Source organism: Ochotona curzoniae, unplaced genomic scaffold (genome assembly GCF_017591425.1).
Source record: "Ochotona curzoniae isolate NIBS_2020 unplaced genomic scaffold, NIBS_Ocur_1.0 contig_2210, whole genome shotgun sequence".
In the NCBI taxonomy this organism is placed as follows: Eukaryota; Metazoa; Chordata; class Mammalia; order Lagomorpha; family Ochotonidae; genus Ochotona; species Ochotona curzoniae.
The window spans coordinates 39293398-39320748 of NW_024465369.1; the positions used below are offsets into that span (position 1 = coordinate 39293398).

At 41.0% G+C, this 27351-nt stretch overlaps 1 protein-coding gene across 2 annotated transcripts in view; it reads right to left on the reverse strand.

Annotated features, from left to right (window-relative positions):
- The window catches only part of SESTD1 (SEC14 and spectrin domain containing 1), a 111505-nt gene extending 84406 nt beyond the window's left edge, over positions 1 to 27099 (reverse strand). For both annotated transcript variants that reach the window (XM_040971806.1, XM_040971805.1), the window contains exon 1: positions 27023 to 27099. The gene's annotated coding sequence lies outside the window, so the exon portion shown is untranslated. The remainder of the gene's footprint in view (positions 1 to 27022) is intronic.
- Positions 27100 to 27351: the final 252 nt, after the last annotated feature.

Sequence of the window (27351 nt, forward strand, 5' to 3'; positions counted from 1 at the left end):
GCAGGTAAGCATGGTGTCTCAACATAGCAGAAAAGTAGAAGAGCAAAGGGGCACTCCAGCCTCAAGCCCTTCTGAAAGGATGCTACGCTGTGGTGAAGCCAGAAGCCACCTGCCATAGTCACTCCCAAAGCCCATGCTCCTAGGAACACTGCCACGGGAACTGTCAACATGAAGTTCAGAGAGGCAGCACTTTGGAGGGAAGCATACCCATGGAACAGCACCGGCCGCCTGGTATAGCGGCTGAGAATACATGAGAGAACAATGCTTTCTTTGGCTCTTTCTTACTTTTTTATGTTTGAAAGTGCCCATGAAAAAAAGCAAGTAAACAAAATCTTGAAACATCCCAATACTAGTGTATAAGATTGAGTTCTAATCTGTGATATTTTTTTTTTGCATTTAACAGTATTTTCGTGATTTTTAAATCTCCAGAGAAGATAACAGCCAAGCAAGTAAAAACCCAGCTTCTGCTATTTCACTGGTACCAGAAACTTCCATTCTTTATCCTCCTTTCTCACTCTATAAACAAGTCATTTTCTATAAAGTATTCATTTTCTTAGTAGTTTCAATATCACTATCATTACATTGTATCTTTTTGCTAAATGATCAAATTATTACGAAAAGCAAAGGTTTATATCCAGAACACTCACTCAGAAGAGCGAGCAAAGCTCTTAAGTAGCAAAGTTCAAAATAACTTCTTGTTTGGTGCACAACACATATGAACACTTACAAACCTGTTACAAATTTAGTGAAAATCTTTTTTTCTTACTTGTATAGTCAATAAAGCCAAAAAAACTGAATTCTGAAATCTAAAGTAGGGATTGGCTCACCCATTAGAATGTGCCCGTGTGTAGAGGACAACCCCAGGCACAAGGTCAACACATAATAAACATTTGTTGAGCAAATTCCCTTCTTATGATCCTGCCAATTTTTTCACTTAGGTGTTATTGAGCAGAATCATGAGGAAGCAAAAGGTAAAGTAAGGGGAAAACAAGCTTAGATCATTTTAAACTTGTCAAAGCCCTATGAACAGAGCATGTATTTACTTTGAACAGAATATTAAATTATACAGTTCAGGCACATTTACTGAAACATCCCAGGACCCAGCCCATTAGGAACATGAATGAAAAGAGGTACTTTATAAAGCCTTCTCAGGGTTAGCCAATCCCAATTTTAGGCTTTTAGAAATACATTCTTTGAATTTCACTATTTTTATTCTCTAAGCGAGTCTTCATTATTGTATTTCAACACTTGGAAAAGGTCAGTATTTACTGTGCACAGCTTTCCATTTCCTGAAATTCTATCTAAATTTTTATTGCATTATTTATTATCATCCACTCCACCTAACTCATCCCACTTTAACATCTGCTAAAGCTTTTCAACTTTTAGTTCTTCTTCTTTTTTTTTTTTTACAACATTTAGATGGCCCCTGATCCTTCCATCCTCCCCAACTTCCCTTCATAGACTATTTGATCTGCAGAATCCACTAGCACTATGGTGAAAACTTTGGGATTCCTATGCATATTTAAAAATGAAAAGTTTCTGCTGGCTAGTATTTCCAATAATTGAGGCAGTAACAGTTTATTTTGTCATCCACTAGGAAATGAACCCTGAAATGAACAGAAGCAGCAGGCTGTTAGGAATACAGACGGCTGATCTGGAATCAAATTCTAGCTCTGCCCCTTACTAACTGTGTGACCTTAAGCAAGCTGCTTTATTTTCATGCTGGTTTCAGAACCCTAAGAGAACAGTGTGACAGTGTAGGGTGATGGGGCAAAATTTTAACATTAAGACTCCCTTTTTGCTCAGGCTCACTCACTGTGGCTTTAATGTTTGATTGAAGGGAACAGAATTAAGGCCATCACCCTTTCTGAGTCCCTGCTTACGACCCGCCCCAGGATTCACCCTGCGATCTATCAACCACTATCAGCCATCTATTTACAATCCCATACTCTCACTCTGGACAAGCATGATGCCATGATGCCAATTTATGTGCTGGCAGGCAGCCTCCATGACATAATAGACATCAATCCGTGTGTGTGTGTGAGACTTACAGATGCTTCATTTTGTACAACTGTATTTTTTTGTTCATGAGGATATCTATATGTATAATGGGAACCTGAAAGAGCTCCATTTGGGGGTTTGTGAAGATGGCAGAAAAGATGTTACAGTACTTTTTACCTTAACATAAAAGCTTGTTTGGGAATAAAGCCTGTTCTTATTGATAGAGAAAAAAAACTACAATTTCCTGGGTTCCACTCTACACCAGGAAAGTACCCAGGCTTCCTCTACAAGTAGCACACTCAGGAGGGCTGTAGGCTCAGGTGCTCACTCTGTTCTTAGCAAGAGGAAAATATCAGTGGAAATAAAATGTTCCATAACTTGCAGGTTAATTCAATCATTGCAGGCCGAGTCAATCCAAACCTTCCCACGTATCCTTCAAACACTAAGTATTTTACACAATCTCTGCAGCTTTTACACAGGTATAAAACAACTACTGTGACTAGCATTTTGATATAGTAGATCAAGCTGCCATGTGGTTCAAGTCCTAGCTATTCTACTTTTGATCCAACTTCCTCCAAAGATACCTGGGAAAGCAATGAATGATAGCTCTGGTATTCTGGCCGCTCTGGCCACTAGCTTCAATCTGACTCAAGAGTGGCCCTTGGAGCAGAGTGAACCAATACTTACAGATTTCTCTCTCTCACACTCTGTCAGTCTGCCTTTCAAGTATGTAAACAAACCCTTAAACACATTCGTATGCACATGCACGTGCACACACACACACACTCCAATTACTAACATTAAGAACTTAAAGCAGAAAACATACATTGCACTGTGGTAGAATCTTTTTCAAACTTTTCACCTATTGCAGAGGGCACAGCTGAGGGTGGATATAAGGCAGGATGTGGGACCCTTGTTTCTGCCTTGTGTTTCTTGGGTATCTGGAGCATTCTCAGGCCACACACAATTGTCAGATTAACACTTAACCTGCTATATATTTACTGAATTTCAGCTTCCACTTGCAGTTGCCTTGGAAGGGCCAGACCATATGATTCTGTGGGCATTATATGACCCATGAGCTAGATGTTCCCCCATCAGGTATAAGGAAAGGAAAATTGTGGGGAGGTAGGATAGGGAGGAGACAAAAGGGCCAAGAATGAATTAAAAGCATTCACAGAAAGAAAAACCCAAACTAAGTTTAAAGCAAACAAAAATCTCAAGAAGAGAACTGCATGGTGGGTTAAAATGCTGCCTACAACCCCAGCATACCAAAACAGAGCACCAATCAAAGTCACAGCTACTCTGCTTCTAACCCATCTCAGGGTGAATGTGACGCAGGAACCGGAATGGGAAAGCAGCATGCCAGGGCCCAAGCACGGCCCACTCAACAAGGAAGACCCAGATGGGAGTTCTGGGCTCCTGGATTCACTCTGGTCCAGCCCCAGCTACTGCGGTCATCTGAGGAGTGAATCTACAGAAGGAAGACCTCTGTTTCCATCTGTCTATGGTGTTTTTCCAAAGAAATAAATCCTACAAAGTGCACTGGGCAATGAGAGGAAGCTGCAGGGAAGGAGTTTAAACGTGCTTTAAGAATTCAAAAAAAAAAAAAAAAACCAGTCTCAGAAATGCGTGAGTGGATGCCCAGATAAATGGCCACATTTATTTTCTGAGTTACCTATGAGAATGCCTTCAGAAGTGAGGACTATCTGGATTAGAGGCCTAGGTGAAGCAAATCTCACCCTCCTGCACCAAGTGAGTGTTGAGGGCCCACACAGAAGCTGGATTTGTCCTGCTGACAGGCAGAACTGAGACACTGGACGCTTTGCTGCCTGTGCGCTGATGGACCCAAAGGGCAGGATTTCCAGTACACTTAACTGCATGCATCAATTTTTTGGGGGGGGCCTGGGGGCAATAAATTTCATTCTAGATTCATGAAGGTACTTTAAAAAATTTGTGGAAAACAAGTTACAGGAAAGTCTATCTAGTGCAAAAGAATTTGAAAGTCATTCACATTTTTTCATAATACTTGAGTTTGTGAACTTTTGGAAAATCTTGCCTTTTTAAATTTGAAAAAAAGGACAGGTTAATAAACAAAAAAGCACAAATATTAAAATAAGTGACAAAGGAGATTTCAACAATATAAAAAATTTTATCACAAGATCATTCATTGGTTTATTTATCATTGGAATGCCCAACTGCAAAGAACCTGAACATCCAGACAGGATGGTGGTAGAACATTTTCAGTATATCCAGCAGAACATAGTACTACACAGCTCTAAAAATACATGAAAAAGATTTCCTAATATTACAAGGAAACCACATGGACACTGAATTTATAATGTTAATGAAAAAGGTATCTCTAATGAGCTTCCCCCTAAAGTAAAAAAGATCATGTATCTGTTCGTTCTGTACAAAAGGAGGAATTATTCAGACTAAAGACAGAGAGCAGTGGAAAATGGGAAGAGCAAATAGGCAGGTTAGGAAAGTGGTGGAAGAGACAGGAAATACAACTTTGTGTAATTTTTTTGATAGTGGTAACTTTTGCAAACAGAGCAATATTTCACCTACCCAGAGAAAAATGAGTCCAAACAAGCAGAAGAGAGAAGAAAAAAATAGTTTCCAAGCACAAATTACTCCAATGGTATTTCAAATGACTAAAAATGATCACACTGAAAAAAAAAAAACTGAGGAGAGTTAAACCAAGTAAATTTGGGGCAGAGTATTTTTACTACATATTTACAAACTATAAACAGAAGAGAAATATAAATAATTACAAAATTACAATAAGTGAGTTCACATTTTCACAGTGTTAAGCAACTCTGAAAATTCTTTTTTGCATATTAAAGGATTGAACAGATAAAGATACAGACTTTATACAGACTGCAAGTATTCAGAGCCAGGCTTCTCAGCTAAAGTTTCCAGAATCATATATACCAGAATGTAAATGGAGCATAGAAGGAATCCTGAAATAATTGTTGGAATAGAAAAAGTAATAAGCAGGTGCCTTCAAGATACTTATCAAAAATGCTTACTACGAAAAAAAAATACTATGTATGGAATTCAAAAATTCTGCTCTGAAATAAACTTATCTCACAAATTCCATGTTTTCCATGATCTTTTTGAAGTATCTTCATATATTCACAATTTTTAGAACAGAGATAAAAAGAGCAGTGTATGTGAATGTTTACCTTAGCTCTGCCTACTCTGAGTGCTTACTATTCATTTTATGTACCAATTGAACTGGGTCACAGTGTGCCCACATATTTGCTTAGGGGTTATTCTGGGTATTTCTGAATGATATTTTTGGAAGATATAATTTTTATTTCTAATTTTATAAATTTCAAAGACAAAGAAACATAGAGACATGTATCTGTACCTGCTGGTTCACTTCCCAACTGCCCACAACAGCCAAAGCTAGTCCAGGCTTAAGTCAAGAGCCAGGAACTCAACGTAAGTCTATTCCGGAAGTGGCAGGGACCCAGATACTTGAGCCATGACTTATTGCCTCCCGGGACACAGATTAGCAGGAAGTTAGAATTGAGAACAGAGTCAGATACTGAAAGTAGCATCATAAGTGCTGTACCAAATGCTCGTCCCATTGTTAGCATTCCTAGCTCTCTGTCTTGTCTCTTGAATATACTTTTGAAAAACAAAACAGCATATACGTCCATGTTGGTGAAAAAAAAAAATGTTGAAATGTGTGCATATAAAGGGTTTTCAAAAAGTTCATGAGGGGAGGACATTTAGCCCAGTGGTTGAAAACAGTAATTAAGGGACTGATCCATGACACCAACATCCCATAGGAAGAGCAGTGCCAGCTACTCCAATTCCAATCCAGCCACTTGCTGGTGCACCTGGGAAAGCAGTGGGTGAAGGCCCAAGTAGTTGGCTCTACCAGCATGCTACCTAAGCTTGGTCTGGCCCAGTCATGGCCACTGATGGCCATTTGTGGAGTGAACAAGCTAGAGGAGCTCATTCTCCCTCTCTCTCACAAATGCTCCCTTTCAAATAAATAAACCTTAAAAAAAAAAACTACTGTTCTGGAGGACTACATTATTGTAATAAAATAGGGGAAACCAGTGGGGTGAGGAGTAGTGGAAGGGGAAGTCCCAGAGCCTTTGGAACTGAATCATAAAGCTAATCAATTTTAAAAAAACAAAGAAAAAGAACATCCTGTAAGAATCCCACAGCCATGGGCCCGGCAGCGTGGCTTAGTGGCTAAAGTCCTCTCCTTGAACGCCCTGGGATCCCATATGGGCGCCGGTTCTAATCCCAGCAGCTCCACTTACCATCCAGCTCCCTGCTTGTGGCCTGGGAAAGCAGTCAAGGATGGCCCAAAGCTTTGGGACCCTGCACCCACGTGGGAGACATGGAAGATGTTCCTGGTTCCCATCTTTGGATCGGCGTGGTACCAGCCACTGTGCTCACTTGGGGAGTGAGTGAATCATCGGACGGAAGATCTTCCTCTCTGTATATCCGACTTTGTAATAAAAATAAATCTTTAAAAAAAAAAAAAAGAATCCCACAGCCTATACTGGAGTACCTGAATTTGATAACTGCTTTGTGCTCCAGATTCCAGTTTTCTACTGACTCAGACCCTGACAGGCAGTTTTCACATCTCAAAAATTGGGTTCCTATACTGAATCCCAGCTCTAACTATGGCCCCAGCCAAGTACTTAGGAAATGAATCAGCTGACAGGAGCTTTCTCTACATATATATCTAACTTACCACTCACAGCTTTCTCTCTTGCTGTATCTAACTCTCTATGGCTCCCTCCCCCTCTTCCCGCCATCACCTTCTCCCTTTCAGATAGATAGATCACACAGATTAGATACATAGACAGACAGAAATATATATATATATAATAGATAGATAGATAGATAGATAGATAGATAGATAGATAGATAGATAGATAGATCTGCCACCCACATGGGAAAACAGATGGAGTCACTGGCTACTAGCCCAACCTGGCCTAGCCTGGGCTGTGCAGTGCAACTGGAGATGAACCAATAGATGGCAGACCACAGACCTCCGTGTGTCACTTTCAAATAAACAAAATAAATCTTAACAAAAAAAACTACACTACTTAAGAAAAAAAATTGACAATATTTGACAATAAACCATTAACGGTCTCATCATCATTCTTTGGAAACAATTTAACAATAAGCATCTAGTTCTTGGGAACTAGAAATTTACTCATTAAATTACTAATTGCAGTGGACAAAGTCAGTGTCATTTTATAATGCTTTCCACATTTTGCTCGCAGAGGTCATACAGAATGAACCAAACTAATGCGTTTCCCCAAAATAAATAAAGAACTAGAGCACCTAATTTCTTCTTCCTCAGAGGAAAGGCTTTGTTTTAACAAAAATTAATTGAATTCTTATCTCTGAAAAATTTTTTTCCCAGAATGTTTCTTATTAACTGACCTCTTTTCTCCTTTCTTCATTCTCTGACTTGCATTTCTTTCCTTGTCTCTAATTGCTTTCTATTATAGGAAACTGAAAGTCCTGTTTAATACTTGGTATTAAAATGTCTATGCCAATTTTATAATAAGGTATTTAACAGTGCCACATATACCAATCACCACCAGGGTCTATTTTTCTACTTAAGCAATAAATCCCTTATTTATAAACAGCTAACATACCTATATTCTTATTATGCATCATGGTGTCCGGAAGAAGAAAATACTCCAAATTTAATTTAACAAAAAATCCACTATTCAAAGGAAAATACAGGATACAACAGTTTATGCACTGCTTCAACTATCTCTTAAAATTTGAGTATCATCTTATACTGCACAGTTTAAAGTTCCCAAAGAAATATTATTTTTTAAAAAAACTGCTATGTTTTCTTTGCAAGCAAAAAGAAATTTCATATGAGCTTCATACTGCAGTCACATGGGTAAGTCAGCTGTTCGATGTACAGTAAGCTGTATTAGGGAGTTGCATTGGAAATGTAACAGTCAAGACTTGACTTGGCACTCATGTAAGAGCCTGGCAGAGGCAATTTCCACAATTCCAGGCCCAGGAAGCATTTTTCAAAGTTTCAATAATTGAACACAATATTCATCTGGTTCAAAATCACTAATTGGGTCTGTAAAATTATTAATATATACTAAAATACTGGAGCATCAGTGTTAGTTAACACTTTATTCTTAAATAACTATCACTGAACTAAATATAAATACTTAAATTATCCAGTATTCCAATATTTAAGTAAAATACTCAACAATATAGGTCCTCTACAGTCAGTTGTCAGTGATGTTTAAACAATTCAAATTATGATTTCATTATTTTAAAACAAATATGAAACTGCTGGAGCGGTGAGATGTTGGCCTAGCAGCTATCATATTGCCTAGGATGCTCAGATACCATGGTGGACTGCCTGGGTTCCGGTTTATCACCTGTCCTTCAAATTTCAGCTTCTTGGCAATATGCACCCTGGGAGGCAACAAGTGACAGCGCAAGCGACTGGATTCCTGCCACCCACTCTGAAGGCCTGGACTGACTTCCTGGCTCTGCCTGGCCCACATCCAGCTGTTGGCAGGCACTTGGGAACTAAACTAACAGATGGAAGATCTCTCACCCACCCCCACCTTTCAAATAGATGAAAATAAGATTATTTTCTTTCTTTTTTAAACAGGAACTATTATAGAATGAAAGATAACAGTTTGACATTTTACAATAATTTTAGCTTCAAATCCTCCAAAACAATGAATGATGCAAACACTCAACAAGTTACAAGGTGACAGCACGTACAGCCTTGAGATGAAGGCCTGGGGCATTTCAGGCAGAACAAACTGATTAAGATCATGGTATAAAGAAAGTAATACTTCAGACTCCTGCAGAACAGAAAGATGAATAATATGACATGAAAGCCAGAAGGCAGTGGTTAGAAATGTAGAGGAGGGCAGGAATTAAGGATGTATATAGATTGGGGAAGTTCCCAAATGATAAACTACAAAATTTAGCTGTTGGTCCGCAGCCAATGGAGACACTGGAGTTATTAAAAAAAAAAAAAGAAAGAAAAGAAAGAAATAGTGTTCCATTTTAGAGGAGTGAGAAATGCACCTTTCTACTCCTCTCACTAAGTGCCAACTGAAACACCCAGGAAGCAGCACCCAAGCCTAGGAAACCTGTGGAAAGTGAAGAGAAAAAGCAGATTAGTTAGGGAACTCACAACTCAAGATGCATCTCGAAAGTGAATCCCCCAAGTCTTCTTTCTGCATCATTTTCTCTTCTATATGAAGCTCAAAATATAGCAGCCTGGGAACACCAACTGGGAGTGATAAGGAAAGTCCCAACAAAAGCTTTTTCTCAAGAGGACCCGGAGGGCAGTTGGACAAGCTAAGAAACATTTACACAGCAATAAGATTATTACAGTCAAATACCACAAAAAATAAGGGCCACACCCACATTCATACTAGCAAAGACCAAGTGGAAAGTCCAGATTTCCACCCTCAAAAAGTCTTATTGAGGGACCCAGCAGGTGGAGTCAGAGAGAAGCAGAGGTCTATGAGTTCCATCTACTGGTAAATCCCCACTGCTTGACACCAATGGAAAAAAGGAAAGGACCCACCAAACAAGCAAAATCAATCAATCAATCAATCTCTCTCTCTCTGACACACACACACAAGAAAAATAAAATCTTAATTTAGAACTGAAAAATACATAACAGATTTTATAAAAACTCATAAATAAGCTCAACAGCAAAACAGCTGAGACACACAAAAGAATCACAGAAACGAAGCCACCTTAACAAAAGGAAGAAAATGGAGGGGAAGACAATGAATAAATCCTAACAGACGCCAAAAACAGATCACACATTTGTGTTCTCAAAGTCTCAGAAGTAAAGGATAAAGGGAAGAGGGGATTATCAAAGTATTTGAAGAAATAATGGCTAAAAATTCCCCTATTTGCCAAGACACAAAAACATATGCAGTTTTAAGAAGCTGAGTGAACCCAAGATAGGTAGAGACCCCCAAATCCATGCCAATTAACACCATAATTAAACTTCTGAGAACTAAGAGAGGAAAAAGATAAAAGCTGCTTAAAAACATTGCTTCTGGGGCTGCTGCAGTGTCTCAACAGGCTAATCCTCTACCTGCAGGTGCCATCATCCCCCACAGGTGGCAGTTCATGTCCAGTTTTCTCCACTTCTGATCCAGCTCTCTGCTTGTGGCTTTGAGGGGAGGGTGGGTGGACAGCAGAGGATGATGCCATATCCCTGGGACCCTGCACCTGCATGGGAGACCCAGAAGACGCTCCTGACTTCAGATCAACTCGGCTCTGGCCATTGAGACCATTTGGGAATTGAATAGCAGACAGACGATCTTTCTCTCTGTGACTCCTTCTCCCTGTAAGTCTTCCTTTTTAATAAAAATAAATAAATTTCTAAAACAAATATTGTTCCTGATAGCATTATTCAGGATGGCAAACCACTGGTAATTACTTGAATGCACAATAGGTATATAAATAAATATGCTGAAAAACAATGAAATCTCACACACAGGGGGGAGTGGGGGGTCAATTCAAATAACACAACAGAAGGCAGAAAGAAGCACAGTATTCACCAAATGTTGAAGGCGAAACCATTACATTCTTAGATGAAGAAAACCAAAACAAAATTTCTCACTCCAAAAGAATGGATAAATCCTGAGAGGAAGTGCTTGACAACTGGGTGCAACTGGGTGCCTGCCACGCATGCAGGAGATCTGGACTGATTTCCACACAGGTTCCATGACAGCCCCAGATGTTTATGGCATTTGGGAAAGGAATCGGCAGATGGAAAATGTCACTCACTCTTTCTCACTCTCTCTTTCTCCCTCTCTCCCAATCTCTACCACCCCATGCATCTCAAACAAATAAGTAAATCATAAAAGGTGGAAGCTTCCCAAAAAATATTGTTTCTGATAGCATTATTGAGAATAATAAGTCATTAGTAATTATTTGAATGTGTAATAGGTATATGAATAAATGTACTGAAAAATTCATATAACCCATGGGCCAAACGGGAAATCTCAATGGAAACTGAGATACACAGAGTTGAATGAAAATGAAAATACAGTAAATCAAAAAGTATTAAACACAGCTAATCCAATACCGAAGAGAACTTTATAGAACTAAATGTATATGTTACAAAGAAGAAAAATTAAAGCTGGTGTGGTGGCATCATGAGGTGCCAGCATCCCATATGGGCACTGGTTTCAGTTTTGGATGTTCCATTTTTAATACAGCTCCCAATTAATGGTCTGAGAAAGCAGCAGGCAACAACAGCCCAAGTGCTTGGGCACCTGCACCCATGTGGGACACCTAGAAGAAACTCCTGGTTCCTGACTCTGGACCAAAATTTTCATATGAATTAGATGAAATTCCATCAAGATCCTTGTTAACATAGAAAGCATTTTCAGTCAGGTATCAGCTCAGTACTTAAATGTCTAAGTGGAATGTCTGGGTTCAAGAGACCACTCCATTTCTAATCCAGGTTTCTAATTATGCATACCCTGTAAGACACCAGGTGATGTCTCAATACCTGTATCCCTGTCACCCTTATGGAAAACCAGGATGGAGTTCCAAGCTCCTGGCTTCAGCCTGCCAGTCCTGGCTGGTGCAGAAATCTGGGGAGTGAGCCAATAGCTGGAAACTTGACCTCTCTCTCCCACTTTCCTCCTCTTCTCTTTCATTATGCTTTTCAAATAAATAAAAATAATTTTTTAAAGATCACCCCAAAATGTACATAAAAAGGCAATGAATTTAGACTACAAAAACTAGGGGGTGTTTTCCATGATGTGCAATAACTAATGCATAGTTATATAGATCACAAAAAAAATATGATGTGTACAAACAAAATTGACATTTTGACTTATTATTGTTTACATCCCTTGTCTATACTCTGAGGAAAAATGGATTCTTTTTACTTACTATTTGTTGAATTGTTTACTTAGTTGAGGGTTAAACTTATAATTATAAAATAAACTGAAAGCATGTCATGGTAAAAATTCCAAGACAAAATAGCAATGGAAGGAGGAGGCAGGGTGGGAATATGAGTGAGAAGGAGGTTAGGGAGGAAAGTATAACTATATTCCTAAATCTGTATATACAAAATATATGAAATTGCCAAACTTAAATACTTTAAAAGAAGATTCCATTCATGACACTCTTAAAAACAAAATTACAGAACGGAGAACAGGTTAAAGGATACCACATACTAAGGAGGAAGGGAATGAGTGGTGGGCTACAAAAGGACAACATGCCTCACTGAAACCTCTTTGGAATTTTCTAATATTTAAGTGAATAATGTGCTGCTCTGAAGTAAAGTGGAAAAATCATGACAATTGTGATGGGATGGAAAAAATACCAGTTACCATAAATGGAATGATTAATGACAGCCATCTTCTACACTAAGCCAAACCCATCCTGGCTCCAGTAACAGCCCCTCATTGGCTGTGCTCCATGCTTAAATGTCATTCAGTGCAATAACTGCACTGTGCAGCATGATCTTACATATGAGATGTACTGAAGATTGAATGTTTATATCCACCTTAACCCATCTGTTGAAATACTAATGCCAAAACAAGGGTATTAGGAGAAGAGGCCTTTGTAGGTAATCGGGTCCTGAGGGCAGAGGCCCCATAAACGGGACTGGCTCCTGTGGTTGGTAGATGATGTGTCCCATGTTTTGATTTTTCTGATCCAATTCCCTGCTAATGTGCCAAAGAAAGCAGTGGGTGATGGGATCCAGCCCTAGCTATTAATGGCATTAGTTCCTTTGAAAATGATTTTCTTAGGAGCCAGCACTGAGGTGTATCAGCTTAACCTGCTGCCTGCAGTGCCAGCATCACATATAGGTGCTTGTTGGAACTCTTGCTGTTCCACTTCCAATCCAATGCCCTGCTAGTGGCCTGGAAAGCCAGTGGAGGATGGCACAAGCCCTTGTGCCCTTGCGCCCATGTGAAAGACCTGGACAAAGCTCTGTCTCCTGGCTTCAGCCTAGCTCAGTCCTGGCTGATGCAACCATTTGAGGAGTAAATGAACAAATAAATCTTTTTCTAAAAGTTTAATTTGGATGAAGAATTTCTGGAGCACTCTCTTGTCCTTTCTGCCATGTAAGGAAACAGCAAGAATAGATCCATCTATGAACCAAGAATTAGACCTTCAGAAGACACCAAGAGCCAGCATCTTGATCTCAGACTTTGCAGACTACAAAACTATAAGAATTAAAACTTATGGTGTTTTTCTTTTCATTTGATTGCTGTTTATAGCCCAGCCTGTTCTCCCACTGGACTATCTGTTAGTTATTTAAAAAGAGAGTAGAGTTCTAGTTCATAGGATATTACGATATTTTACGCGCAGCTAATTCCCACAACCTGGTTCTTTACCGTGAGCTGAAAACACCAGACACAACGAGGCATCTTAGGAGGTTTGTTCCAGCGGGGGTAGGAAAAGGGGAAGGGGGGAAGGGAGGCCAGAAGGACAAGAGAGGGGAAGAGCAAAGAAGGAGAGCAGCACCTAGGGGCCTTTTTTGTCTGCCAGGTGTGGGGGGCAGGGATTGGGAGGGTTTGAGGGCAGGCCCCAGGGGATTAGTGCCTGGGGATGATTGGTGAGTGGGCCGGGCGGGTTGGGGAAGGGGCTGGGAGATTGGGGGTGGGGTTCTCAGGTGGAATGCCAGGTTACATCTGATTGGTGGATGGCCGGACTGGTGCGAATTTCGTGAGCTGTGAGGAAGAAGAAATGGCGCAGGGTCCAGGGTGGGATTTTGGAATAAGTCCTTACACTATGGGTCTTTCTAATTTTTATTTGTTGAATATTTAGTAGAACCACTAAGTCTTTGATTACAAAGTAAATTTAAAATGTTATAAATTAAACTTTAAAAACTTACGTTGTTTATAAACTAAGAAAACTATGAAATTTTGTAATAGCAGCCTGAGTGGACTCAATTCAAATGTAAAATAAAGAATTATCTCAACACTCTTACTCTTATACTATCTGATGCCAGCAAAGTACAAAGGAGAAAATCAATAATCATCTGCTTGAATGATTCACACTGCAGCGTAAATAACTGACAGGCTTACACATTCTAACAAGGAACAAAAGTCATCTTATTCAAATGGCATTTTAACAGAAACAGAATTAACCACACTCTAAGCAACATCTGCTTAACTCTGCCCTGAAACATCCACTCACTTTGTTACTAACGTCAGAGTTCTCAGGTATTTCAGAAATGGGATACAACCCTACACTACCAAGGAGGGATAACAGCTTCCTTCACACCAAGAACAAGACGTACTCATCTGTGTAGTTAGCTGCCTGCCCTTTGAGAGGAACTACAGCGATTAGTCTGTAAGTAAATATAATCCAAAACCTGGCATAAACTCTAAAACTCCATCTCTCAGGTCTGTCTCCTAAGCTGCCTTTAAGTTCCTCTTTCCCTTATGTTTTCAGTTCACTATCTGATCCTTCATATCTGCTGCCCAAGGAGTCTCCAACTTTTCCTATCAGAACAGAGGACATTAAGACTGAACAGTTTTTAAACAAATCTATGTGTTTGAAGGCAGCAAGGTGAAATTTTTACATGTAAATTGGGCTGGATTTAACTCAGGTAGCAGGGGCTTTCTTTGTTAGTTTTTCGTGTTTTGAGTCTGCAAGGAATACCGTGTTAGTACTTTTACCAAACGTGGACAAATCCACCCAAAAAGGTAACAGGCTATCTCCTCTGCCATCTCCATTGTTTTAACATTAAATTTTGATTCTCAAATCCCAAGGATGCAGATTCCATTTCACAGTATCTGCTTGCTTCTCCTTGTTGGAAATTCCTTTTCTTTTCTCAGCCTTGTGGCTTTTTGCCTTCAAAACTATCTCCTTCTCCTCCAGAGCTGTTGCAGTTTCCAGCCTACGAGGAGTAAAGGAGCCATGACCTTATGGACAGAGCAGGGCATAGGAAACCTGTGTGGGCAGGGTGACTTTCCAGATCCCAAATAAGACATTCAAACTCAAGGGAAGAGCAAGGCACCTGCATCATTACCATCCCATCTCCCTCATGAAAACAGACCTCAGCCAGCGCTTTCACATATCATCAGAAAAAAAAAAAAAAAACCTACAACCAGTAATGATTAGACATGCTAGAAAACACAAGTAGCTAAAAAAAACTTCTAAAATGAAATAAGAATATGCTTATAAATATATATACAAACTTCCTTTATTTCATGCCTAATTATTTTGCAAAATGATAGGTGCAAATCATAAAGGGTGTAACACCAATTCAGTTTGACTGAAACCTTTGCTTCTAACAACTTCCCTGCAGCTTCCTTGCTTTGGATTGCAAATATACCATGGTGATTCTTTTCAAAATTTGTTTAAAATACTTATTGGTCATAGAAGAAAGGTAAACAATGTGACTTAGCCTTCTCAGAATGTCAATCCTGCAACCAAGAGTTATATCTTGTCTTTTCCAGACTTACTTTCTGCAGTAACATCCCAAAACATTTGGATCACTACTCAGCTGATGAGGCACAACTGTGTTTACAACAAACAGCAAACTCTAACCTCAAGAGGCCAGAGAGGTGGTCTACAGGGCTAATCCTCTGCCTGTGATGCCAGCATGCCACAGGAGCACCAGTCCATGTCCAAGATGCCACTCACTGCTGATAGCGTGGAAAAGCAGGAAGGACGACCTGCTTTTTGCACCTGCACCTCCATGGGTGACCCAGAGGAACTGCCTGGCTCCCAACTTCACTGGCCCTTCTCCAGCTGTTGTCGTCATTTGGGGAATGACCTAAAGAATCAAAGATTTCTTTCTCTCCATCCTTCCCTCTTTCTATACAATTCTGACTTCTAAGTAAAATAAATGTTTAAAAAAAAGAACTCTAATGACTCAATGAAAAGATCCACCAATTAGTTCATAATAAAAGGAATGCACCCAGTAGAGAGGAAAAATTCAAATTCACTAGTACAGAAATACCGGTATTCTCATATGCTCCTGTTGAATGTGCAGATATAACCTCCCTGGGAGGGATTTGTCACTATTTGTCAAAATTACAAAAGCAAATACCTTTGATATTATATTTTTAGGGATTATTTTACAGTTATCCCACCTCCATCCAATACTGTGTGTGAAATGACATGTAAAAGTATTGATTACAATTTTACTCTAAGGACAAAATTTAGCCTGGCAGCTAAAGTCATCGCCTTGAACATGCTCTGCTTCCCATCCAGTTCCCTGCTTGTGGCCTGGGAAAGCAGACGAGGACGGCCAAAAGTCTTGGGACCCTGCATCCTCCAGACATGGAGGAGGTTCCTGGCTCCTGGCTTCGGATCGGTGCAGCACCAGCCATTGTGGTCACTTGGGGAATGAATCATCAGACGGAAGATCTCCCTCTCTGCCTCTCCTTCTCTCTGTGTACCTGACTTTCCAATAAAAATAAGTAAATCTTCAAAAAATTTAATCAAAGCAGTTACCTAGCACTTATTAGCGCAAGGTATAGATACCAGTCTCTAGCTTTACACATTGTCTCATTTAATACTCCCAATAACAAATTAAGAAACCAATAATTAAAAAGATAATTCTCACAACAATTTTCAGAGAGATCTTCTGCTACAAACATCCCCACCGTAAAGCTGGAGAAGCTGAGAGGTCAGATAAAAGCAGTGCAGGAAAAACTGCAAGTGCAGAACCAGAGTTAGAACCCAGGCAGGCCAGTGCTAGAACTCATTAATATTGAACTACCAAACAGGTAAACACAGAGGAATACTTACATAAAATAAATGGCAAATAATCCTAAAGCAAAATTATTTCTCCCTACCACTTTTAATTCTCCCTACCACTTTGAGGTTATGCTAAAACAAGTAAGACTCTGTCAAAAATATAACATGAAAACCAAAAAACAGTAACTATACAACAGATAAAACATTAAACACGACAGTGCTCGATCCAAGTTAACACTACCAGTGATGTCACATAAGTCATTAGGCACTCCCTTGTGTGATATGATGAGAATGGCAACTCAGCTTAGTGGAATTACTCTCAAACATCTGTGGCCATATTATAACCGTGCAGAAAAAAAATGAGAGATTTCATAAAATATTTGAACAAAACTACTCAAAACTGCCAAGGTCATAAAAATGAAGATGAAAGCTTGTCAGAGGAATCCACACAAGCATGACAACTAAATGCAACCTCATCTCTGGATGGGCCCAGAACTTCTTCCTCTAAGCTCACAGACCCCTCAGACCCTGGTGCCCTTACCCACACCCTCACCCAGGTCTGGAGCACAGCCCTTGCTTTCATTATTTTAAAAACTTCACCTCCCTTAAGTGATATATCCAGACTTATGTAAAAATAAACTAGTGATAGGAAAAAAGTTAATTGAATGAAAAATTCATGATATCCAACCACCAACTGTTATTATGTTAGTTAACAATAACATATCCAGGCTGGTTTCCTAACTTTGGCAAATGTACCAAAATAAGATGTCTGGTGAAACTGAAGCCTGGGTGAGGTGTATATGAGAACTATTTGTATTATTTTGCACATTTTCTGTAAATCTAACATTACTTCAAAGCAGAAAGTTTATTTTAAAACATAAGAAGAAAGTCTGTCATGTACTGGCATATAAACGAAAACTAACTAGTAAACAAAAAAAATAATATGAAGAAAGTGTTATGGTATGGAAAACGCAATGATTACAGTCATTTTATTAAAGGAATGGAAAAACACTACATATTCTTCAAACATATCTAGAAGAATGCATAACAATCCAGTAACAGTGGCTGACTGTGAACGAGAGAACTCAGCGGCCGAGGAACAGGAATAAAAGCGCTTCTCTTGCAGCATTTATATTTTGTCTTATGTACCATTTAAAATCTCAAATACCTGAATATGTTATGTACTTAAAAATAATTACCTCTTTGAAAATGTATTTACAAAAGGTAGATAAATTTCACTTATACTGCAATACTAATTAAGAGCTTGCTGATACCTCCCACCCCGGGACTGCCTTCTTCCCACCTGCATTACCCCCCTCCATTCCTTCTTCCTTAATTTCTTTTTTTCCCTTGTTTTTAACAGTAGCATACACTCATTTCATTTTGTAATCCTAGATCTAATATTCCATTAGAAAAAGACATCAACACCTGGCAAGTGGAAAATAACAACAAATCTACTACCCCTCTAGTAAATAAACAAAGCCTGTATAAAATAATCAAATCCCAGAACGTCACACATATTGATTACATCTTTTGTACTCTGAATATACGTTATCACAGATTAGGGAAAATACATGATAAATAACTACCATCTAGAATTAAAAGGATGAGAGCTAACTGAAAGAGATTATAGAAATAATGATGGAGATTATTTGGAAAAATGTACATAATCTAATTTCTATCTGGCTGTTAAAGTTTCCCATACCCCTTCCTCACTTTTTACACCAATCTTATTACACAAGACATTGTATTTTAGCTCAACCAACCTGACTGCTAATCCCAAAGTTATCAACTTTTTCGTCAAATCCACATTTCTCCCTGCAAAACTCAGCTCCAAACTTATAAGCCACCCACCTGCTCAGCTTTTTAGCATCCTGTGGATTTTATCTAAAGCAGAGACAGCTAATCCAGGCACTTATGCCATCATTACTCCTACCCATGCCAACAAACACCACTCAATAATCATAGCACTTTTCCCACTGAATATAGATGCTCCTCCAACACTCAGTGCTGTGTTCAGGCAGCCATCACTACCTGTCAAAGCCGGCCTCTGAAACTATATCTGTTTGCCATATCTGGGTCCTACTGCATGTCAATTTTCTTCTGAAAAGGATTAAAGACATTTAAATGAATGTATAAACTACAAAAAGTTAATGGACTAAACAAAAAGAAATAAAAACGGATGCCGAGATGAAGGCTAAAACTGTATAGCATAAAACCCATCTGTTGGCTCTACCATGGGCCATGACTTGCTTTGGTTTTTTAGCAAACATCCTGAAGAGAAAACCCCCAATCCACATTCCAAGAGATAAAAATACTCAGAAGAAACTATGCTTAGCACTGAGAACAGTCATTTTCAGTATGTCAAAAAAAAAAAAAAAAGTGCACAGAATGACCAAGACAGACACAACGAGCAATCTTCAAAGGGTTGGGTGGTTTCCATAGCACGCCTCAGGAGAGTCCTAGGGCTCCTGACCAGAGTCCAATTCAGCAAAATTGATTTTACAAAGAGCAGACGCAAGCTTTAAAAGCCTTCTGTCTTTTTACTTGGTTTCCTCCTTCATTGCCTCCTTAATTCAATTATAAACAGTCTGAAGACAAGTAACATCTATACTAATGCTTATATACACTTTCAACGTGTCTAGTTTTCTGCAAAAAAAAAAAAAACACACCTCTACATAAGAATTCATACTTACTGAAATAATATAAGCCTCAATACAATTCTAAACCTTCTGTAATAATGCTGAATCACAACTTATTTTGTCATATCTGAACTGTAGTTTTGTTTTGCAAATTCCTAGCACAAAGCTTGCAAAAATACCAAATTAATATTACTGAACATGATCAGATAAAATGAAATTCACAAGCAAAAGCTTTGGCAACCCCTATTAAAGGAAATACAATATTACTAACTTTCATGAAAATAATCAATAGCTCTTTAGAAACCAGCTGACAACAGCAGATTCATTTTCTAAGAGACTCTGCTAGTCCAACAGAAATCAATGAATTTTGATGCACATTTTTCTCTACTTTCAAAGAACATCCAGTTTTTGCAAAAGCCAAACTATCAGAGAACTGTACCTGCCAGTTGGTACACATACACTCTCACATGCACACACCTTATAGTTTTACCTGGTCAAACTGGAAGTGTAAAAAGGACTGAGTAATAAATTATTTAAGAAAACAATTGTGAACAACACAAAGTATTAAAAACCTTACATTCTTGCTAAGCAAAGGCATTAAGATACATCAACTACTCTTTATTTGTATTTTATTAATGGAAAGAATAAATAAATAAGTAGACTCACCCTACGCTCACTTGGTTTTTTCATGCGCATAGTACATCAGTTTACAGCATTTTCGTTATTTCGCATTACCTGCACGCACTCACTTCATCCGCTTGTAATGAGTGAAAGGCCAAAACCAAGACTAATGGGTCCACTAAAAGACCCAAGAAGATCCAAGTCCCACACCTTGTTTTCTTATCAGTTGAAACTGGAAATGGGGGCAGACATTCCTGCAAGCAGTTAAGATGCCCCCATCTCCTAGCAGGACAGTGCATTCTATACCCAGGTGCCTCTCCTTCCTCCATTTGTGAACGCAGACCCTGGTTCCAGTACCTGGGTTCCGTCACTCACACGGGAGAACCGGACTGAGGGCCTGGTTCTGCAGCACTGGAGTGGGGTGATGAATGCTATGGACTCGTGTCTGTGTCTGTGTGTCTGTCTGTCTGTCTCAGTCTTCCCCAATAAAGGAGGGACAAAACGGCTATCACCTGTATCTGACAGAGGATTAAATCGGAAAACATTCGTAAACCACCTAGCAATTGCATATAAAGTTAGATCCTCTAGGAGTGTAAATTCTCTTGCTGTTTGTTACAGGTACAGAAATGAAAGGATTTGACTCATTCTAGGCAAATGGCAACTAAGTATTAAACTCTGAATGTTCTTTCCACTATATCAAGCAGCCTCAAAATAGCAGAACCCAATACTTCACAGGAGTTACTCTTGAACACTCATTAACTATTTGAACATTCTATGCTAACCTCTTTCCTCATAGCTACTCTAGAAAATAAGTGTTGTTATTCCAAAGTCAAAAGGCTAATAAGTGACCAACTGATCTGTGTATTCCACTACTTTTCCCTACAGCCCTTCCTCAGAAGACCGTATTTTTAGGCACTGTCCAGATCAAACTTTAAATGGCCCATGAATTTGTGGTTCTGACCTTCTCATTACAGAAACTACACAGAGGTTCACATCTCCTTAGATTTGTTACTGTGAGGCTAAAACAGTCATAGCAACCACGAAAACAAATCTTTATTTCTATACTATATTATCATTTATTGTTAAAATGTGTATTAGTTGCAACAACTGAGCCTTTCCATCTATTAGCTCACATCTCATTTAATGATGTCAGACTTCTGCAAAGCAGAAATGATTGCCATTTTCTAGGTGAGAAGATGCAGTTTCAAGGAGGGTAAGTAACTGGCCTAAGGCTGTACAACCAGTAAACAAAATGTAGGGCTTTACCCTGCGTCTCTATAAAAGCTCATATACAGCTGCATGCACTGATTCGTGTAGCCATTTACCTTGCTAAACTGTCTCATAAAATACAGAACAATAAAAACAGGAAAAATCAGAAGGACCATCTCAGGGCCCACCCGCAATTGTCAGGTGGTTTACACAGCAGACACCTTCAACTGCTCAGCGCACAGAAGGAAAGGGGAAACGTTTCCTATTGGTCTCTGGAAGCTGGCTTCATCTTGACACCAAAACCAGGTAAGGAGAGCAAACAAAAAGGGGAACAGAAACATGCTTCACCTTTGCAAATAAAGATGCAAAACCTTCCAAGATAATTAAGTTTCAAAAGAAATACAGGTAGCACAACTGCATTTATAAAGAGAAAAGCCATCATATACGTATGCAGGTGTGGTGAGATATAGAAAAGAACATCTGTACGCACACACACATAAATGCAAAGAGGTAAGTTAGGAAATTTGAGTATAAATGCCCAACTGTTAACAGGTGTTAGCTGAGATAGGACAAGGCTTAAGTACAAAGAATGGGAAGGAGAAGTCCTGGAAATAAAACAGGAAGGGAGATTTTTGGCTTTTAACTAATAAACCCATGTATTGTTTGAATTTTTGTAATTAACATGAACTGTATCTGACAACTTAAAAATGCAAGTAGAAATCAGGGTCTAAATATTCATTGTATGTATCTCTGCTACTTGTTATAGCACAAACTAATTCTGCTATTTATGCACTGGTTATTCATTCAGTTAAGAAACACTTGTAGCATAACTGCTATGTGTGGGCACTATGTAAAATACTTGAGAAATATGTGCCACTTACCAAGTACCTGGATACCAGTACAATGGGGTTATTCATGCCATTAAAATGCAGTGTGTTCCATTTTAAATCAGGGGCAGTCACTGGGCCCAGGGGTTAAGCCTCTGGCTTGGATGCCAGTGCCACAGATTAGAGCACCAGTTTGGTACCTGGCTCATGCTCCCAACTCCAGTGTCCTGCTGTTGCAAACCCTGGGAAGCAGCTGGGATAGCTGAAGTAGCTGGGTCCTTGCCTCCTGGGGCATGACCTGAACAGTTCCTAACTTTTGCCTTTGACCCAGACCAGCCCCAACTACTCAGAGAGTAAGCAGTGGAATAGCACCATCTCTACCTGTCTCTCTCTCCTTCTTCCCACCTCCTCTTTGTCTTAATTAGTATTTCCAACAAACGTGTTTTTTTTTTTTCCTCAAGAAAAAAAGCAGTGTCACATTTAAGAAGAAAAAAAGTAGGTCAAAATCTAATTTTTTTTTTTTAAGATTTATTTTTATTATTTTTTATTGGAAAGGCGGGTATACAGAGAGGAGAGACAGAAAGGAAGATCTTCCGTCCGATGATTCACTCCCCAAGTGAGCGCAACGGGCCGATACTATGCCGATCCGAAGCCAGGAGCCTCTTCCGGGTCTCCCACGCGGGTGCAGGGTCCCAAGGCTTTGGGCCGTCCTCGACTGCTTTCCCAGGCCACAGGCAGGGAGCTGGAAGGGAAGCGGGGCTGCCGGGATTAGAACCGGCGCCCATATGGGATCCCGGGCGTGCAAGGCGAGGACCTTTAACCACTTGTGCCACCGCGCCGGGCCCCAAAATCTAATTTTTATCCTTAATTATTTTTAGGTCATGTCAAAGTTAAATTTTTTCTAGAATTTATACTGCTTTTAGTATAAAACATAAATATGATTTTTTTAGTTTAAAAAAATGCACCTGTCCTAATTTATTAAACAAAGATTAGAGGCCCTGCTTTGAATCAGGTACTATGATGGACAATGGAAGTGCCAAGGTGAATAAGAAATATATGGCCTCCTCACTAGTCTTCGAGGAGTTTTGAGACTCAAGTAAATTTACGTATCACACAAAAAAAATAACATTAAAGCCAAAGTACCTGAGAAATCCAGTGTTTGAAACTGAAAATGGCACACTGTCCTCTTCAAAAAGTTAATTCATTTTAATGCAGAACAATCTTTATGTTTATATACAATGTAAAGCTCTTCAATTGCATTACCATCAAAGGGAGTAAGAAACAGAAAACCTGGAAGGTTGAAGGGGAACAGAAGTGTGAGGCACTGGAGTAAGCACTAGCTTTTAGGTGATACAGGGGAACAGGAAGGGGTACTTGGACTTAGGCCACTCTAATTCTTTCCACACTGGAAATAAGAGCTACCTTATCACAACACGAAAATAATGTATTCGAAAAACCATAACAAAACCTGGGGATGACACCTGCTCCTTCATTTGAATTTTTATTTTTTTCCCTATTGTCACTGATTAACCAAGCACATTTACAAACAATTTAACTTTGCTATGCTTCATCAAGTGGAAAGAATGCAGGAAGTAGAGGCAGAAGATCTGAGTTTATAATCAAAAGCTGCCTTTTACTAACTGTAAGGCCAAAAAAATTAAAAAATAAAAAAAAAATTAATCGCTTTGCACCTCAGTTTCCTAGCAAAAATAAATAAATAAATAAAGCTATCTTATAACATCACACAAAATACTTAATTGGAAAATAACGTGAAAAAACATAAGCTTAGAAACTAATAAAGGGCCAGTGCTGGTAAAACAGCAGGTGAAATTTCCAGCTGAGGTGCTGGCACCGCACATGGACCCCTGTTCAAGTCCTGGCTGCTTCTCTTCTGATCTAGTTCCTTACTAATGACCTGAGAGAGCAGCAGAGGGACGGTCCACGTGTTTGTGCCTCTGTGACCATGTGGGTTACCCCAAATGAAGCTCCTGGCTCCTGGTTTCCATCTGCTCTATCTGTCCACTACAGCCATTTGGGGAGCAGCCAGAAACAGAAGATCTCGGACAGACATGAAGAAATGCTGGTAAGGATGTAAAGCAAATGGAACCTTCGTGCATTGTTAGCAGAAATGGAATACGGTGCAGCAGCTATGGAAAAGAGTTTAGCAGTTCCTCAAAAAGTCTGAGTCACCAGACATAGTAATTCTCAGTAATCCCCACACCCTAGCATACAGTCAAGGGAAAATACTTACCCATACGAAAACTTGTAAATGAGTGTTCACATTACTCATAACAGCCAAAAAGTGAAAACCCAAATGCCCATGGACTGACAGGTGAATAAACAAAATGTGGCAAGGCCACAGAATGGAATACTACTCGGTCATAAAAAGCTGTGCAGTACCAATGCTTGCTAAAACATAAATGGACACTGACAATATTAAGTGAAAGACACAAAGGCCTACATGTTGCACGATTCCATTTATACGAAATGCCCAAAACAGGCAAAACCATAAGGACAGAAATAGATTAAGCGGCTGCCAAGAGCAGGGGAGGAGGTGAGCAACTAGTGGATACAGGTTGCTTGTTAGGGTGGCAAAATGTTCCTAAATTAGTGCTGCTGTTTGCACAGTCTTGTCACCATTCCAAAATCACAAACTGTATGCTTTAAGAGTGATTCCTATGACATACTGAAATGTATCTCGAATAAAATTCTTAATGGAAATTTAAGTTTGTGTCATTTCTTATTAGTGAATATCCCTGCTTTTCTCAAAAGGTTACTCCTGTTTTGTAACATCTATAAAAGCTCTCTGGAGCAAATATTACACAGATGAGTGATATTTTTAGAGAAGCAAAAACTACGTTCCCAGAGAAAACTTTCTACAAATCAGATTTAGTAGAATTTTATTTGATAAAAAGCAATTTTCTACATCTTAAACTAGTGGCTATTCGGCTCAAAAATCAAATTACCTGTTTAAAAAGCTATGAAGCAGCAATGAATTAAAACTCAAATAGCAGAGCCAGAGCTGGGATGTAGCTGGTTAAACCACTGCTCATGACACGAGCACCCCAGATAGGCACCAGTTCAAATCCCAACTGCTCTACTTCCCATTTAGCTCCCTACTAAGTTACCTGAGAAAGCACTGAAAGATGACTCAAATGTTTGGGCCCCTGCACCTGCACAGGGGTCCTGGCAGCAGCCTGGCCCAGCCACTGCCGCCATTTAGGGAGTGAACCGCGGATGGAAGATCTCTCTCTTCTGCCTCAACCTACCCCTTGTGACTGCCTTTCAAATAAAACAAATCTTGAAAACCAAAAATCCCAAGTAAATGCAAGTCTCACTCTTGCTTCACTACTTTCTACGCCCGCCCCCCCCCCCCATTCTGCTGTCACTCTGTGCCCAGATCCCAGCCTCCTTCCAGGTACCATGCCCAGAGGGAAAGACCTGGACACCCTTCAAACAGGACCGACTCACTTTCCTCACGTTGGGAACTTACGAAGGCAAGCCTGAATTTTAAGGTTAGTCTAGAATGTCTGAATAAATATCCAACAAAATGATTTCCTGGCATTTCAGAAATAAAAACAATCAATAGAGTTGTGCAATGCTTTCTACGTCCTTTGGGAATTTTTTTCATAATTTAGTCATGAGGTAAAGACAGCCACCAACTTTTTATCCACACAAAGTATTCGTGTAAAAGCTTCCTGGTTCTAGAACAAAGAAGTATTTTAGTGTTCAAAGCCAAAAAAAAAAAAAAAAGATATCTTCCTTCTATTTAGTATTGTTATGCCAAAATAGCATACCCATGAAATGAGCTAGGTAAGGCATGCCACAGAGTAAGGTAAACAAGACAAATTATTCTTTAATATGTTCTTACAACAAGTAAAAAAAAAAAAAAAACGGTTTATCGGTCCAAGGGAACAAGAAAAAAAGAACCTTTATGGATGAAGATTTTCCCACAAGGGGCATTCTGAGTGGCAGCTACAATCTTGCCAAGCGAGGCTGGGATGCATGGTGGGTAAAGCCTGGCACAGACAAAAAGTGAGGACCAGGGCAGACCTGTCAAGCAGCAGCTGCTGCTAGTTCCACCCTCAACAGCGCTCCCAAACTTCGGGCTGTCTGGGGCTGAGGCAGAAATGTCAAAGCCCCCAGAGCAACCAGCACGCGGGGCAGTGACAGCAGCCCGCAGCTCTGCCGCGCGCCCCACGGTCAAATCCCACCCGGGCCCTCCGGAGCTTAGCCACCCCGCTGCTCGGGTAGAACACGAGGCTACCTAAAACGTGTTTTTAAAATGATAGATAGAGAAGCGTGGACCCAGGCCAACCGTGTCCTCTTTCTCTCTCCCCGCTTTGTGACTCCGATAACCTCCTGCAGGCCCGGGGTAAGCCAAGCCCCACGCGGCGAGGGCGGCACCCAAGGAGCCTGGGCTTGGCCCGGGGGGCCTCGGCGCTCGTGTCCTCCCCACCCACCCACCCAGCCAAGCACCCAGTAACCGGGCAGGACTGGTCACCGGTCACACAAAGGAACCGCCGCGGGCGCTGGACGCGGGGACTCACCCCAGAGCCGGTTGCCGCGTCTGCTTTCTAGCACGCACGGGGAGGGCGAGACCCGCCGGGAAATTAAGGATTAACGGCCCAAACCTGTTGCACGATTTCGGTCCTTTTTTCGCCCAGAAATGAACGAGGGCACCCAAGATGGGGAGAAGCGCGCTGCCCGGGCTGTGCGGGCCGCTGCCGCTCCCGGCAGGCGGCGCCGAGGCAGGGGCGGCCCGCAAGGACTCGCACCTCCGGCGCTTTGTCTGCGGAGGCGGCCCGGCAAGGGAGCCGGGGACGGCCGGGAGGGCGGCGAGGGCGGCGGGGTGGAGGCGCCGCTCCCTCAGCGCGCCGCCCCGCCGGCCCCGCGGCCCGCGCCGGGGAAGAAGGCCGAGCCCGCCGCGGCCGCCCCCGGGGCCCCGCGCCTCGCTGCCGCCGGGCCTGCGCGCTCCCTCCCGCCTGGGCCGCCCGGCCGCGCGGCACCCTCACTCACTTGGCCGGTGCTTGGTGCTGGAGCTGGCGGCCGGCGGCTCCGGGGCGTCGGGGAGGACACGGGGACGTTCGCGAGGCGCAGGCGGAGGGCGAGGCGGGAGGAAGGCGGGCTGGGGGGCGGAGCGGGCCTGGGTGGCGGCGGCTCCAGTCACTCGCCGCAAAGCGCGTCCCGGCCCCTCCGTGCGTCAGGCGGGGGGCGGCGGCGCGGGTGGCCCAGCGACCTCCCGGCACCCGCGGCCTGACCCGCGTCCGAGCGCCCCGGTGCCTGCGGCGCGGAGACCCCGCCCGGCACGGCTAGGGGGCGGGACAGGGGGAGCAGGGGCTGGGCGA